Source organism: Pezoporus wallicus, unplaced genomic scaffold (genome assembly GCF_028554395.1).
Source record: "Pezoporus wallicus isolate ANWC-B61680 ecotype Strahan unplaced genomic scaffold, APGP_CSIRO_Pwel_v1 contig_749, whole genome shotgun sequence".
In the NCBI taxonomy this organism is placed as follows: Eukaryota; Metazoa; Chordata; class Aves; order Psittaciformes; family Psittacidae; genus Pezoporus; species Pezoporus wallicus.
In genome coordinates, this window is record NW_026641327.1 from 1,966,139 (window position 1) to 1,983,876 (window position 17,738).

Genomic DNA, 17,738 nt, shown 5'->3' on the forward strand with positions numbered 1-17,738 from the left:
TTTTCGTTTATTTCTTTCATACCCTCCCTTTTTGTGTAAGTTTTCTGCCTCTTCCTGGGCTGCTGTTTACTGCTGCACTGCTGTGTGGGAAATAAACAATAAATACCTATTCCTTCAAGTAAGGCAAAGAATTCAAGGTATTCTAGGATGTACTATATTAAATCAAGAGGCTGTGTGGTTACTGTTAATAGAATAATACAGAAATTTTACATGCACACTGCAGCTCTTACTTGCAGGTGGTTTTACACTTTGAGAACACTTTTTCGAAATTCTGCTCCTAGGAGATCAAACAACATGAAAATGATGGATTGTTGGGGATATCTTGAAATGAACAGTGTCTGTTCCATTTATAAATGTAACAGTCTACAGGGTTAGAAATGAAAGCTGAAAAATCTGTAGTTAAAGCTGTTTGAAGTAAAGGAACAGTTATGGAACGGATTTATATATAAGCTGCTTCATACATCACTCTTTGGTATGCTGTAAAATTTGAGTGTAGGTGTGAGCAACCACTTCAACTAGCCATGGAGATTAGTATTTCAGTCACTGAGGTCATACTGCCTGGTCTGAGAACTGGTTGAGGTAAAATTAATGGAATCTTTATCTTTTAACTACTTTGGTTTAAATCTATTAATAATTAACGTGCCAATACTTGTGAAGTCTACTTTTTAAAGAAAATCATGCTGAGTGTTACAGAAGTTTACTCCTTAAAGCTGCTGACTTCATGTCTTGTACCAATCAGATTCTTCTGAGCTATCTCAAATGGCATTTTCCATCCCTACCTCTTATGGCTGTCATGGAAACAGCTGTGCACCCTCTTATAAAGATACTGTAATACTGTTGAGCCCTACACAAATCACATTAACAGTGCAGTTAGAATCAACTTAGACATAATAATTGTTGTAGCTTAGGGAAAAAGCCCCTCGCCTTTCTTCTAGACAGCTCCAAGTCTGAGCACTTCCTGGGACACCAGGTTCCATTTCCTGGATGAAAGCCATCCTGAGGGGCACCAGCAATTCTGCACTGTGGTGATAAAAACAGCAGGTATGAAATCCCTGCATTTACTATTAGCTGGAGAGGAGTTTACCTCTGAGAACTGTGACTTCTGAATGGCACTTAGCTCTTACCATCAAACACTTTTCCCCAAGGGTGTAAGAGTTTGTGATGAAATTAGACAGAGATACAAAATGCTGCACCTCAGACATCTCATTTCTTCTAACAGCACACAGAAAAGTCACTGCAAGGCTCCAAACTTGCCTTATAATGTAGTGACTATAACAGCACTTTCCCCTTACCCCGAATTACCATCTTGATTGTCATCAACAGCAGGAGCAAAATTAACAATTGCATGGGGGACAAATTTTTTTACTTTATCTCTTTCTTGTTGTGAGCTCCTTTTCCTTACAGATAGTTACTTTTACTTTGTGTCAGATTTGGAGCCATGAGTTCTATAGTTCATTTCAAGACAAAACAGAATGAGGAATGTCCATGTCCCCTCTCATAGTGAAAACCCCACAGCTGTGTTCTCAACTGTCATTCCAGCAGAAGTCCTGGAAATTTTACTCTCCCACCCTGTCCTCCCTCTTCTATTGAACGAAATGGCGGCAACTGCTCCACCATTAGGATCAATATCCAGGCCATTATGTTGGCGAAAGGAGCAGCAAATCACATTTACGTGGATTGTCAGATTCATTATTATGAGCAGATGGCAGTCCTTGCACTACAATGCAGCCGAGAAAAGGCTGACATCATTTCAAATTAAAATCTATAATGCTAATACACGTCTCTGACTCTTTGTACAGGCCTAAGTGCATTAATCTTCTGAATGATTTGCCAACGTGTGCACTGCTTTAGGTGTTTTCACTTGAGTGGAGCTAAAAGGAGAGCTTTTAACTAAGAATGGTTAACATTTATTCATGCAGATTGATAAAAGTTAACATGCAATTTTCTTTACTAGTAGCTCCCTAATGGGAATTAATGGGACATTTTGAAGAGAACATGCCCAGTTCCAGTTCAGGAGGCCAGTTTAAGAAATGTTTTAACCACTGAAGAGAAAAATATGTTACTAGCATCTCCTTTATGTAAACAGATCTTAAAATAGTTACTCATAAAGAAAATGGAGCACTTTTTAAAATGTGCCACAGAATTTTCTAAAATATGCAAAGAAATGTCATTAGTCAAGCGTGGACAAAGCAAATTAGGATTTTTATGATCACATCATCATCAAAAGTTTAAAAAGTGAACATAACATAAATTCACATTTGTAATACAGCAAAAATAGAAGACAGTTCCTAATTAAAAATTATTTTAAGTACTTTGGGTATGGTTTTATCTACAGCATCTAGACTATGTAACCTGTCACCATATTTTCAATAGTATGCTCTAGAATATCAGAATTTCAGGCACAGCTTTTAGGGATGCAGAGGCTGATTCCTCAATTTTTCTGCCTTTGTCCAGAAAAGATATATCTAAGAGGAAGAATCTTTTGGTAAGTATAGACAGACTGTTGTCAGGCTGCCCAGCCATAAGGATGTGCTACCTTTGCTTCTAGAGGAATGTTTGCATATTGAGGGGCTGTCCTACGTTACTTTTGCCTGTATATTGGATCCCGAATAACCTCGCTTTGGATGCTGCACCGTCATAGTTTTGATTCTGAGCTAACTACCTTGCTGTTTTCGAAGGGCTTTACAGGTGAGCACCATCGCGCTGATGCAGCCACTTGGTTTCACGGGGCAATTGTCCCTAAAGAAGATCGTTTTGGAACATCCAGATTAACCACACATGAACTTCGTGAATTCTCCCATCAAAACCGTTATAAATACATGTGCATTGCAGAAATGCTTGGCTGTGCCAAAGAAGCATACTGCTAAAAAAACCCAAAAAACAAAGTTTGCTTTTTCAGATCCAAGCAGGATATTTTGTCCCATTTATTGTTATCCAGAGGTTTAATTTCAAAGGAAATGGAGTCTTCAGGTCTACAATATGCCTTGCCTTTTCCCAGTACATGCCAGTGCCATGTGCTAACACATGTTTTAGCAGATCTCTGAGATGTGAATTAGCGACTTCTTTAAATATATCATTGATACTGTTGACTTTTTCTGAATTCTTTTGCTTTAGCACATTTCAAGCCAGATATCCTTGCATTTCATTCAAATTTTCTCACCATACTGGCAAAAATTGATTTATTAATACTTTCCCATTTATTTCCTCTACCCAGCACTAATAACTCGTTTGATTTTTGCAAAACAGGAGCTATGTGCAGCAATAAAAAGTAACACATTTCACTGATATAAACAATAGCTTAATAATTTGTTTACTAAGAGATTTTTTTCTGAATAGGGATATTTCTATTTCATTAATGAATTCATGGAAAAAAGAAGTTTATCTACATTTGGGAAGTTGCTTAAAAACATGCAGGGTGGGGAGCTGCACAGTGAGAGTCAGAAAATGATAATGAAAGACAATTTCATTTTTCAGATTTTAAAAAAGGAATTTCTTCAAATTAATTAAACTTGAAAGAAAGATATGTAATCAATTACAGCTATATGAATCTGATCCTCCTAAAATCCTTACTCTTCCATGAAAAATTTTGTGTACTTGAAACTTCCCATTTTAATGGATATTGAAATGAACTAATTAACATAAGAACTTTAGATCAGCTTTAACACTGTGACAATCAGAGAAGAAATTAGTAAGAATTCTGAAAAACTGAAAACTCACCAGCTTTTTGATATGCTGAGCATGGCTCATAGTCCCTACCACTTCTTTCAGCTTTATTTCTTAAGGTTTGCAGATGAAACCAGGTACAACCAACTGGTAAATTATGTTGGAATCTATGTTCCTGATTATTTAAAGTGCATGATATTTGTTTGAGAATTTCTTTTCATAGCATAATATTTAATTTGGTTAATTAATAAATAATGGCAAAAGATAGGAAATGGGTAATTTACAAATTGAAAAAAGCTTTTAAAAGTTTTTCAGAACATCTGGAAATTTCCCACAACAGTCTTGAAATAATATCCTCCAAGCCATAGATCCCATTATCACATCTCACATGTGTCACACCACATCTACTCAATGAATTGATTTCTCATATGTGCATTGCATGGATTCATTGAGTACAGTACACACCAACATTCCCCACTCTTTGTTCATTAGTCAAGTTAATTTTAATAATTTCCAAGAGAATTCTGCTGAATTAGCAAATCTGAATAGGATCTGTGAAATGTAATTTTGGAGTTTATTTTAGAATATGCCCTATTTCTCCTGAGCAACACTCAGTGACACAGTTTGAAAATTCTAGTAGTTTAGTAGTAAACTGTAAATTAGTATTTTTTAATATGCGAAATAATAACTGGTTTCAACCTGTGGCTGAAGAAGTAAGATACAGCATTCATGTGTTGTGCATGCCGTATGTTCAGTCTGAGCCCTACAGTGTATACTTTCCCCATCCCCCTTTCTTTTGCCTGCATTTCAGTTTGTTTTACTGACTGAACACTTAAAGAGATATCTACTTAAGTGTGCCAAAAGGTGTAGTAAATGGGAGGCAGACCACTGGGAGACAAAATAGAGGGGTCATTCCGCCTGACCTCCTGTTTTTTCCCACTAGAAAGCTGCTTCTCAGCTGATTTAAGGTTGAGAGACAAGGCAGAAAACCAGCAAAACCAGTATTACCCTGTTTGATAGCATGCTTTCTGCTTGCAAAATGTTTTGCTTCATGCTTAAAGCTGGTTTCCTGTTGTAGTCATTCCCTTTAGAAATGCTGGAGTATTTTAATTTTGCCTGTTATTCACCCTGTGTGCATGTTGTGTAAGTGAACTGTAATCCAATAATTAAGGTTTTTGTTACATATATTACTTATTAAAATATTAATTTAAACAGTTAAGATAAGTTTCTTAGTAGCTGGTCATTTTGTTGACATTGCGCAGGATATTTTGTCATTAGGTGATATACAATACTTCGGTAACTTCTTATCATGGTATTAAGATATTGGGAAGGAAATCCTAACTGTTAACCTCACAGCTACATTGATGAGGTACAAATTGATTTCTTGTGTCTATTGAGTCTCTGAGCTAGTCATGGAGGGTTCCAAAAGTTTGGCAAGTGAACATTTAATGAAGTACAAGTGGTTGTCATCATGAAGAGAAACAATAAGTCTACTTCTCCTTACAGGTATTGTGTACCTCCTCTTAGTTGCTTGATGCCAGATAGATCATGCCCACTGTAACAACAATTTGTTTTCCTAATGACTAGAAATGAGGAATATCTTCTGCACTGGAGTCCACTGTAACTAAGAGGTACTTGTGTTCTGTGGACAGCAAAGGCTTCATCCCACCGAACTGGAAGTTAACCCTGGCAACTTACTATCTAAAGAGATGTTTCAAAAGCAGTTGTATTTTTTAGGTGTTTACATCAAGTAATTCTCCTTAACCTAATAGAGGGCACTCTGCAAAACTCTTCCAGTGTTTACTATGAATTTGTAGCAAAATTAGTTATATAATTTACCTGTAAAAGGATGAAAGAGGAGCTCTCCCCAAGCATATATCAAAAAATCATATGAAGAAGTCCATATACAGCAAACCAAAGATCAACAAAATGCGTTTCATTAAAAAAAAAATAAAATTAGCCTCAGACAAATGAACACTCAACTCAATTTCAATTTAAACTTTTTTTTTTAGTAGAACTATTTTTTTTAGTAGAACTATTTTATTATTTAGTAGAACTATTCTTGCTGCCTAGAGTTTACAAGTGTTTTACTTCCTTATGTTTTTCATCTACTTAGAAACAAGTAAAATGCACAGATTTTGAACCAGAAAGCTTTCTGAAATCTATGCATCTGAGAAATAAAAGTTTGGAAGTTTCATAGATGAACAGCTATGAGGCAAAGATAGAGAAAAACCCTGTGATTCAGTGTAAGGTCTGACCAAACCTGGGAAAGTAAATGTTTTTTGAATTCTTTCTCCTGTGCACTTTCTCTGGTGCAAATTACTCAAGTTACATTAGACTGTATTTTTGAGTTATGTCAGCATCTCTGAGAAAGAGTTCAAGTTCATGATTCTGGGATTAGCAAAACAACAAAATTCTAGATTGCAAAGTAGAAAGGCTCTTTCAATTGCACTGAAGAGGAAAAAAAAAAAAAGAGATATTTACAGAGCACTTATAGCCTGGTTAGATTTCCAGTCATGGATTTTAGTTTAAAGACTTTGTTGGTTTGGTTTTGGTTTTGGCTTTAGTTTTTGTTTTGCTTTGTTGTAGGTTTGGTTGCTTTTTGGTTTTAGTTTGTTTTGTATTTTGTGACTTTTGGTGTTGTTTTTTTTTTTATAGAAGCTGATAAATTCTTAGTAAGTAGTTAACTTGTAGTTTTTCATAAATAGGACTTTTATTGCAAACTTGCTGGCATATAGTTGTGGTAAAGAATAGCAAATAGAAAATATTTGGAGTCCAACTCTATCTTCATGAAGCAAACAAAACAAAAATTTAAACATAGCGAAGTATACTTACATTCACTTTCTGTCAATGGCATACCACTGCCAATCCTTAGTTTTTCAGATCAGCTATACTGCTTGCTGTGTATCTTGCTATAGTTAAATACAGCTCAATATTTCTCTTCCCCTTTTCTAAATTTGAGTCCTTTCCGTGATTTATTCTCACATATATAATTTTAAAGAATGAATAAGCGTATATTATTTTAAACAATCTCTGAAAATCTTTGGAAAAATAAAATAAAAAACCTCTTAATGGTAAAACAATAACAAATCACAGGGATCCAATAACTCACTTCCTGTTATATGTCATTGTGCCAACTTAAGAATAAACATTTCTTAAGGTTTTTTTTTTGAGGAGCACCACATAGTCACTGATACTCTCAAGATGGTGCTGATTCTATATGCATATAGAATAAGCAGTTGGAGAGGTTATTTTAAAAATCTGAGATTAGATTTTATTCAAGTGTCATATCAATAAAAGCAGAGAAAAAAAAAGAATTATGTACATGTAGAACTGCACCGAAATTGAATGTTTTATCCTGTTCTCTGGAGGATCCAAAAGCATTCTAGTGCCATATTACACAAGACCTTGTACCTAAATATGTGAAAAGGGTTAATACTTAATAAAATTTTGTGAAGCAATTTTAGAAACAAACTTTGCCAATTGCAAAAGATAAAAAGTATAATTTTATCTAAATGCATTGTTTAATATGGATCAATTAATGGGATTTTTTTTTTTATGAATTTAAAGGAAACTCTTGTCATTGGGATGCTTATATTTAGGCATGTGAAGCAAATGCACAGAGTATCCTGCAATACAGGGCAAGTGCTTTTCTTAAATGGCAATTAGTTTCTCACTGTTACTGATTCACTAGATTGCTTCTGTCAAATGGGGGAAGAAATGGGGCCAGCTTGTTGGCTGAAGCACTGCAAATGAGCATGATAAATGTGCTTTAAAGGTAACCATCTGACTAACTTTCAAAGGTGCTGAACTAGTGATCTTTTTCCAATTCCTCCTTTTTCATTTCAGATGGTACACATTTGCACAAGTACAGAATCTCAAGTGAATGGCAAACTGGGATGTGGACAAAGGTTTTCCTTACTAGGAAGAGATGAGCATGGTGTAAAGTGAAAAGTTCATTGTATGATTGATGAGCCAGTGAGTATGAAGGTCACTCTGTCAATGGTAGACAAGAGAGGATTATGGGTGACAACAGCTTTAAAGAAATGGTAGATGCATTGTTTACAAAATACAATAATAGAGAGTTGTAAGAAACTTCCCCAATTCTGCTACTGACAAAGGATCACCAGGACAAATAAGCTGAAAAGTATTTGGATATCTTGGGGAACATATCAGAAGTAGGGAGACATTGTTACTTTGAAGACTAAGATCTGTTCCTTTTCAAGTTAAATTATCGCTAACAGAGCAAGAAGTTACAGCTCAAACAAACACACTAGGAAACCAGCTCATAATTCTGGGGAGGAAAAAAAAAAACAACAACAAACCCCAAAAACAAACTAACTAAAAAATTTATATTAATTTGAAATTAGCCTCTGGAAAAAAAAAAAAAAAGCTGAATTTTACAAGATGCCTCAAACTACTCTGTGTTGGATGAAAATAAAAGTCTTATTTTAAAGTGAAAATTGTGCAGAAGTATTACTCTGTTTAACAGATTATCTTTTAAAGTTAATCAGTCAATGTTCAATAAAAAATGACCATAGGCATAACTGAAAAAGTGACCCCCAAATGCCCTACTCTTTGCGTATTTTATTTTATGCCAATTTAAAAATAATATAAAATAACCTGGGGTTATTATAAATGTTAATCCCATTAACATTATAAAGCCTAATATCTAATTACTACTTTCTGCCATTTCTGACTTGTTTTTCTTCCAAATGAAAACAATTTTGGGATGACTGTATTTTAAATTGATCAAAATTGGAATATGGAAAATGTTGCATTTAACATGGTAAAGTTTCATTATGATTCAATCTTGTTCTACAAATGCATCTTTTCAAGTCCCTTATTTTGGAAAGCAACGTATCTTAAAAACTTGAGCAAATAATGTATTAAGTTTCTGCACAAATGTTTTCCTATATAAAAGAACAAAGCTTCAAATAAAAAAATCATCCTGAAGATATATACCAACTTTTCTCCAGCTAAATTGAAGCATATACTCATATATTTTCAGGCACCCACCAATGTGAGATTATGCCAGAAGCAATAGTTTCCAGCCGTCTCAAAGTAGTGTGCTGGATCATGGTTTTACACTGGCTTAAAACTGTGATAACAGGCCCTTTCAGATATGCCATTTCTTAAATGAGGCAGCCTTCATTTAACCAAGAGCTCAGTATTGCCAAATCTATAAAGCTAAATTGGTTTTTTATAAGGTAGAACCTTACCTGTTGGATAAAGTATGTGCAGTGAGGCTTATAAATGCTCATAAAGGGAAAGTATGGAAGGTAAAAGTATCCATTACCTTTTGGAAAAAGGACGATTATTTCAAAGAAAATGCCAGCAGTGGGAGACATATAATAGTAATTTAGGAGGAAAAATAAAACTGACTTTTTCCCAGTACCACTGTTAATAATACAACTACTTCTTTTATATTAATTAAAAAGTGTTTCTTGCTTGCTATATATTTTTAGTTAGCAGCCAACTATTTTGCACTTTATAGCAAAGACTGGATTTCAACCAAATTGGGAGCAAGTGTGCTTTGGAAAGCTACTGGGGGAAACTTTATAACATAGTGTCTCTTAACGAAGGACAAATTCATTTAATAGATCTCCCTGTAAAACTACATCTGTTGGTAAATTGGCTAGTGGGATTGCTGTGGGTGAAATTCACTTTTGTGTACTAAATGACACAGTTGGACTTTTGAGTCGAGTTAGGCTTTTTATCTATGAGTAAGATACAAATAAGTGGCTCAAGTGCTTTTTCTAAGATACAATACTACCTACTGGACCAATACAACCATGTAAGACGATCACAGGAACAGAAGAAGCCAACTCTGCATTCAGAGCTCACCTTTGTATCAGTTTGGTGCTACTTCATAACAGATAATCTTTTTTCCTTTGGACCAGGATGGAGGAACACTTGTGTGTGCATTGTACCCTTTACTTTTTCTCCAAATGAACTTAGAAATTCAGTGGCATTTGTTCTAGAGCAGTGCCCCTGAGAGGACTTATTATAGAAGCCTCCTCAGATACTGAGTTTTGACAAATACACCTGACTATAATTGTAGGGCAATTATATTTTCTCTCCCCTGTCCTGCTGAGGAGGGGAGTGACAGAGTGGCTTTGGTGGGCACCTGGCATCCAGCCAAGGTCAAATCCTTCACAATAGGTTTTAGAGTAATTCAACAACACACTAACTGTGGTAATTCCAAGAATGAGAATAATTTGATTTACTCTGTAGACCTTCTGAGATTGATGAAGTGTCTCTGTTTATTCTGTAAGCTTCAATAGGCAGTGTAACTCTCACCAATTTCACATGCTTGAGCACCAGAATATCTTTTGTCTTCTTGCCTTTGTTTCAAAAGCTAGTAAATTAACATCATGTCATATTCTTAAGGTGATCAGTAAAAAATTATTTCCTTACTCTAACATCACTCTTAAGGGATGCTGTCTTCCTTCCTTCCTTCCTTCCTTCCTTCCTTCCTTCCTTTTCCTTCCTTTTCCTTCCTTTTCCTTCCTCCCTTCCTCCCTTCCTCCTTTCCTCCCTTCCTCCCTTCCTCCCTTCCTCCCTTCCTTCCTTCCTTCCTTTTCCTGCCTGCCTGCCTGCCTGCCTGCCTTCTTTGTGCAAAGATTAAAGTTTGATTTCAGAGATCTCTATTTGCCCACAAGGAGACTGAAATCTTGAAATTTGCTATTGTCTAAAGATTACCTCTGAATATTTTTTTTTTGGGGGGAGGGATAGCTTTAATTACAGTTTGCCAGAACATCAGAAACAAAAAGTAGATATGTGATCCTTATTTCAATAGAATGTTTCCACTGAAGGATAAGTTTGACAGTCATATCACTTTAGGTTTTGCATCACAAATTTGAGTAGATTACACAAGTTTGGAAGAAAAGACTTCATTACAGTATAGATAAAATTGAAGGATAAACTGAAAACAAAAGAAAGTGACATTTCAAACAGGATATTAATAGCCAAATATTTTGGTTTGGACACTGGGAGCTTTCATGTATTTATACCTAACAAAAATCCTCCTTGGTACATTCAGCAGCACTAACAATAATTGACTACTCTATTGAAAGGCCTTCAATATAGATTGATATAGTACAAACGTAAGGGTGATTATAACTCTCTTAACTATGATGGAAATCCCCAGTCAGTTAATGGAAGGAAATTAGAGGGAATAAACCAGTATTGCATATCTCCATGGCATGTGATGCATAAAGGTCCTGTTAATGCAGAGTTTCATTTTACCCCATCCCTGGTTCAGAGGAGCATTATGTTCATTCTCTTCGCAAAAAAATTAAATTTTTTATATTCTTATTTATTAATAAGTGTTCCTACGTTATTTACCTTTGTAGTACCTGAGGGGCTCACATATTAAAGTCACACATTACCCCAAGCAGCAGGGATGCCCTGCCTGTGTTGTTTTGCTGGGGGGGCTGTGTAACCCCTCTATCCTTGCAGTCATTGTTGCTCTGTTGGGTGATACGGAGGAAATATTGACACCAGACTGGAGGCCCAGGAAACAGCGGTGAGTCGCAAGCCAGCTTCAGCGGGCAGTTCCCCCTGTTACCTCAACCAGAACTTTACAATTTCCTATTGAGGAGTCTTTTCAGGGTGTATTGACAGGAGTGGCAGACAGGGTAATGAAAGACAAATTCCATAACGCAAAAGGCAGAGGCGCTGACAATGAGATCAGAGAGCTGACCCTTGACCCAAGTCAGCATTTTCTTTTCTCTCCTTCTCCTTCCCTCTCTCTTTCTTAGTTTACTGTTTCAGGTTTGCTTATTATACGGAGCAGTTTCAGTTGTGACCCCGAGCCCATTATTGCTTTGGCTTTTCCCCTCCCCTCAAACAATTGTTTGGAAAATGGCCCCAACAATGTGGAAAAGATGCTGATAAGTATAGAAAAGAGAGGTTAATGAGAAAAGCTCAGAGCTGCTTGCAGTATATATCAAAGAGAATAAAAGGAAGAGTAACGTTTTCAGTGCTGGCGATAACAAGAAAGATTAGTGCAAGTCTTCTCTGCGTATTTATGTAAGTGTGTGTGTGATGTGTGTGTGTGATGAAGTCCTTCTGTCAGCCACTTTCACCAGAAGGATAGGACAAGGACTGTCATTTCATTTCCTACAATGATTTAAGGCTTCATGCCATGACACCAAGATATGAAAGATGTGTCTTTTGTCATTTTTCGAACACTTCTTCCCTTTTTTTACCCTTTTCATAGACACACATTTATTAGTTAAAATAATTCATGGTATATATTGTTACTGATTTAGCTCATGAAACCAGTAAAATATACTGGTTTAACCTAGGGGTGCAAAGACTGGCATTCTACTGAATATTAGACATCTCATTTGTAAGGTACGTAAGTTTAGTCCTATATTTTTTGTGAATATGCTGTCTCATCACCCGTTGTGTTATGACATTCATGTACTTCAAAAATCTAGATGTTTTCCCACTCTAAATTTTGAATGATAAATAGTTAAAATAGCTCAGCTATGGAAAACATAAAGATGCTTGTCAAGACTTTCATTTGACATCTCCAGAAGGTTTTCTTCCTTTCAGGATCCTCTTCACATGCTATGTGAGATGTTTCTGTTGTACTGTGTCAGTCTTGCTGATGCTCACTATTTCCATCTTCATGCAACAAACGTCAGCTTTTGCAAACAGTGAGGAGGTCCTTTACATGTGAAGGATGCAGCCAATAGCTTCCTAAATGGAAATCTGAATAATTGGGAAATTCAAGACCAACCATATTAATTAATTAAAAGATATTAAAAAAACAAAGAAATTGTTTGTGTTTGTGGACAAGGCTTGCTTCTTAGGCTTGTCATGAAAAAATAAAAAAAGGAAAGAAAATATGCAGTATTAGATGTATCAGTATTTATTCTCCAGGAATGTCAAATTTTAATATCCACAAACTACAAGGTATTTGAAGTCAAACAGGAAGGGATGGAGAACAAAAATATCTCATGGAGTAGTGCAAAGAATTTTCAAGTTGGTGGCCATTCTTTTTTCTTTCACACAATGAGCACATTGCAAGAGTTTGGATGCTATGTGAAGTTTGTTCTGATGAGAAAATCCCTTTTGTTTGACAAATAGAAGTGGAAAAACATTGCCTACTGTCTTTATTAAAGACATCCCCTGCCAATATTGGTCTGAGCCTTAAAGAATTCAATCATAAGACATGCTGTACTAGCTGCAGTGCTGTTCGTAGCAATAATTTAACTGTAGAGAGCAGGTTCAGAATCCCAACATTTTAGGTGTTACCAAACTATAAATGAAAATATAGATTCTCTCCAGGACAGCTTATAATGAAAAAAAGAAATTTTCAAAAAATTATAAGGTCTATTGAAATGTTTTATAAGCAGAAAGGTAACGGTGTTTTAACTAAAACCTTCCAAACCTGCTGATAGTTAGTAAGGTAATTACTGGGAAGATTCTGTTCTTTATAAAAATTTATTATACCGAGTTATAAGAGAGTAAATAAAAGAAGCTTGAAAAGTCATCTAATTGACCTTTCTTTTTCTCTTCCTCTAGCTTGTTAGTAGAAATAAGTTGGATATGGAAAATATTCCTTCTTAAAGCAACATATCCCTTTGGAAGTAATTTTGTTCTCTGGCCAACAGACTTTGTGTTTCTCTTACAGGATATTTATCAGGTTCAAGCATTGTTTGCCTCTTTTGCAAAGGACCACAAGTCAAATCAAATATCACAAAGTACCTAGGGATCACCTATGCCTCATGCTGAACCTTATTATATGTACTCTTTCTTACACCAGGCTCTCCCATGCAAAAGTAGCCTTATTAGCATTCTCCACTAATGCGTTAAAGCAGGCCATTGGATAAGGGAATAGAGATGGAATCTTTAAAATATTAAGAATAAAAAAGTCTCCTATATTGTATCAATTTAAAAAAAAAAAAAAAAAAAAAAAAAGGGCAATTTGCTACAGTGGAATAGGCATTAATTGAAAGGTTGACCTTCATTCCGCGCAACTTAGGAGGCACTGGTGGACTACAGATCTCCAGAGGGCTTCCAGCTTCTTGTTGTGATGCTTTGGATGAGGCTTTGCATTCTGCCCCACTTCAGGGACTTGTTAAACTGCTGAAATTTGTGAAGTGAGGAAAAGAGAGCTATTCGTACACAGGCTTCTGGCATGTTTCAAAGGATAGGGCCAGCAGGGTCATACCTTTCGGCATCGACCTGTGAGTTTGCCTGTACACATTCCCAAAGCATCAGTCAGAATGGGGAGCCATGTGTGGGTAGCAGGATACTTCTACATAAGGCACCTAAATTTGGATTGTCTATTGATTTGGTTTCATAAAGTTGAGCAGATAAGCGTATTGTCCAGCTTTTATGCAGGTGCTGGCAATCAACAATGGACTGTCAAACAAGGCAAAATCATAATTTCCTAAACATGCTTTTCCTGGAGTAGTAGATGTTCCAAATCTTGCTTCTGAAAGTGGAATTTTTTTTTTCAAAGAAAAGAAAGAAAATATGAGTATGACTTTATAATTTTTTAAGTAAGCTGAGACTATAAATACAGTATGTTTTTTTGAAATCCTTTGGAAATGATGAAGCATGTGCTCCAAACTTACAGCATATTTCTGTGTCATCTCTAAAATTAGTAAGTTTTTCAATCCGTGTTTTATGGTTAACCAGTGGTTATCCTCTTCATTTTTCCTTAATGAAGTCTTATGACATCAGGGTCATATCTAAAGAGTCATTTTCAGATTCTTCACCTCTCAAGAAAAGGGATTGTCCAGCTAATGTCAACCAAGAAAATGGCAAAGCTCCAGCTGTGTGATGGAACTACACCTGCTGATATACCATATTATAAAAAGACTAAATATAGGGCTCTTCAGTATTACTTTTCTGCTTGAAGCAGAGCATAGTTTGCCAAGTTAGAGCAAGGAAGAATGAGCATGTGATGTTCAGTGTGGCTGACGGTGTTCAAATAAGACAACAAAAGAAAACTAGTTGCTTTGCACAAACTGTCAAAAGGTTTACGTTGTATGCCTCATTTTCCTCTGGCCATACATCGTCAGAGGAAATAAATAAACACCCCCCAAAAAAACAAAACAAACAACAATAAAAAAAAAAAAACAACAAAAAATCCCAAAGCCAACAACCACAAAAAAAAAAGGCTAAAAAACCCCCCAAAACAACAAACTAAAACTCTACAAAGTGATTACAAAACCATCAATATGAAACATTTTCACATTTAAATACGCATGGAAAAAATCCCAACTATATTGTTGATTTTTTGGGGACAGATTTACCACCACTGAGCAGAAATCTCAAAATCAAAATAAAAGAACTTACAAAATATAGGACAATCCCCATAGCATATCAAGTAGAAACAGGATTCTTAAAAATATTCTTCACACGGCTGTCAAGATCACAGAATTAGGTGATCTGTTCATTTCTTTGAAGTTCTGTCATAGCTAGTTCATGGTATGACATCATAACAGAAGTAGGAAGGAATTAAGGTAATTCTCAAAGTTGAAGGAAAATGGTATGATTAATGAATTAAAAATGGGGAAATGGGACAGTTCAGCTTCTGTGCTATTTCTGGAAGTACAATAGTGAGCTGTAGATACTTTTTTTGAACACATTGTATAATTTACATTACTTTGCGGACTTTGTTTCCGTTGTTTTGACTTTCTAGAAACTGAGTGCTTTTTAAAGTCAAATAAAACTACTGCTTACTTCTCTCATTCACTAGAAAAGTGGAAGTGAGTGAGAAGGGTAGATAAAGTACTGCATGGTTAAAACAACTCTGAGTTCAGTACAATTCAGAGGCTCTTTAGAAATACAGTTTACAGAACAATTTATCATTTTTTACTGTTCTTTTGTAGTACAGAATTAGAATGGAGCACAGATGAGGTTAGACAGTTCACATAATGAAACAATATAGCAGAACTGAAAAATATAAGTGAAACTGGTGACCAGCCTCACAAGGGAGAAGGCAAATGGTGTCCTTTGTTGCTCCACTGCGGGAACTGAAACTGAATACAATGCCTCCTTGGGGGAACCCCTTAGGTAGAGTGGGGAGTGTAATTTGCTTTAGTTCTTTAAAGGTAAAGCATACTCCTGCTTACTCTTTGGGATATTAAGGAGCCAAAAGTAAGCCAGACATGTACTTCTCCTTACCCTGACTCAATTCTTTCCCCATTACAAGGTATTTTTGTAATGAGAATGCCCTTTATGAGGTTTTGATCTTGTGCTAGGGAGCCACACAATCATTCCTTCACTCCTCATAGAAACAGTTATATAAAAGATAAAACCAGAGCCCCTAATACTTTTACTTCTGTATAGATTGTTAAAAGGCCTAAAAATTCTATGTTATAGCACTGAACACAGAGGATAAAATAGGACCAGCTGAAGCTTGTTCCTTATGCTTTCTCCTGTGTTACACTGCACAGGAAAGATATCATTACTGGAAGTGATTGGATCCATCTGACATATCTTTCCCAATCCTTAATATCTGAGGAAGGAAAAGAAAAAGGGAAAAGCCACCCAGAAACTGTAAGAGTTTTATCAATTTCCAAAGTATTTGGAATGTGTAGCACAATTTGGACTAGAACTTTGCTTACTCTGTTTTTCTGTTTGCCTACTCCCTTATTTGGACTCAGTGTCTGAGAATTTTCTTACTTTCTTATCTTGCTCTTTACCTTTCTCACTTTTTCAGTCTGTCTAAATCTGCTCCATCTAACTAGTTCCCTTTTCATTATACCTCTTCCTTCCACCAGAAAAATGCTAGCTAGCTGATATGAGTCATCATCTTATTGATCATCCTGCTTTGCATGTTTTATCCTTCATCTGTCTTTATATAGCTTGCAAGGTTTTTAAAAAAGGTACTGCCTTCTATACTGTAGTATAGAAATATACATGTACAGTTCTAAACAAAATTACAAATGTACACATTCCTTTTGTAACAACATCAGTTAGATTGACATGCAGTCCCACTTCCTATTGTGAACATAAAAGTGAGCATACATGATGTATATCTTTGGGAAATCATCAGTTTTCTAAATGTGTAAGCTAATACAAGATTAATTCATGTTTTCATCATTTATGTTCTATATATTTCTCTCAACTACTTCTTTATTGCTTTCTATAGCTTCTGTTTTCTTTATTCTTTTCCTTGGCCTTCTATATTGAATTCTTTCTCAGGCTTTGTCTCTTTTCTATAATAGTGGCATGTCAAGAACACTAAGACCATATTTCTGAAACTGTGTTTTAACTTGTATCCTATCTTGCATCACTGTTCATTGTTAAACAAGTTGTTTTATCTCAAGAGTGGTTAAAATTGTTATTATAACAACATTTTAAATAAAAAATAGGTTAATTCATACTACACACTGGACTTGATTTCTTTTTTTTTTTTTTTGTCTATTCCCAAATGACTATAACTTTCTGAAAGGTACTATCAGCCTTTCAAGCTTCCAGTAAATAAAGATGGAAAAACTTTGTTTTTTCAATAAAATTTGTTGAAAAATCCTAGATGTATTGTTTTAAAATACCTTCTCCTCTCCACTTTCTAGCTAATATTTTTTTTTTTACGTGATCCTATCACAAACACCCTGTGAATTAGGAAGACTAGTAAAATAATTGATGGGATTTGCCAGTGATATTTTTTTTTGTCTTTTTTTTTTTTGTCTCTTTACCAAGTTTTTTGCTGCCTTCTGCCTTGGATAGCCTATCAGGATGTTTGGAGTTTTTCCTAAAATTCTGCTTGCTTAATGCATGGTCCACAAAACTATTCTGGAGAGCCATCAGGAAACCTTGTTAACAGCTCTGTGGAATAATGGTACATGGTGCTTTTATGGCAATATATATCATATATTATTACAGTGATAATTTCTGATTCCCACTAAATATTTTTTTCTTAGCAATAGGCATTTAGGATTAGTAATATGTAATAAAACAAGTGCTTTTAGATTAAAAAAAAAAAAGAAAAAATAAGATAATTTCTTCCCCAGGAAACTTGTTACTTTCACTCCCATTTTCTTGTCTGCAAACCAGAAATGAAAGTTCATGTATCCCCTATGGGGAATTGCAAAGAC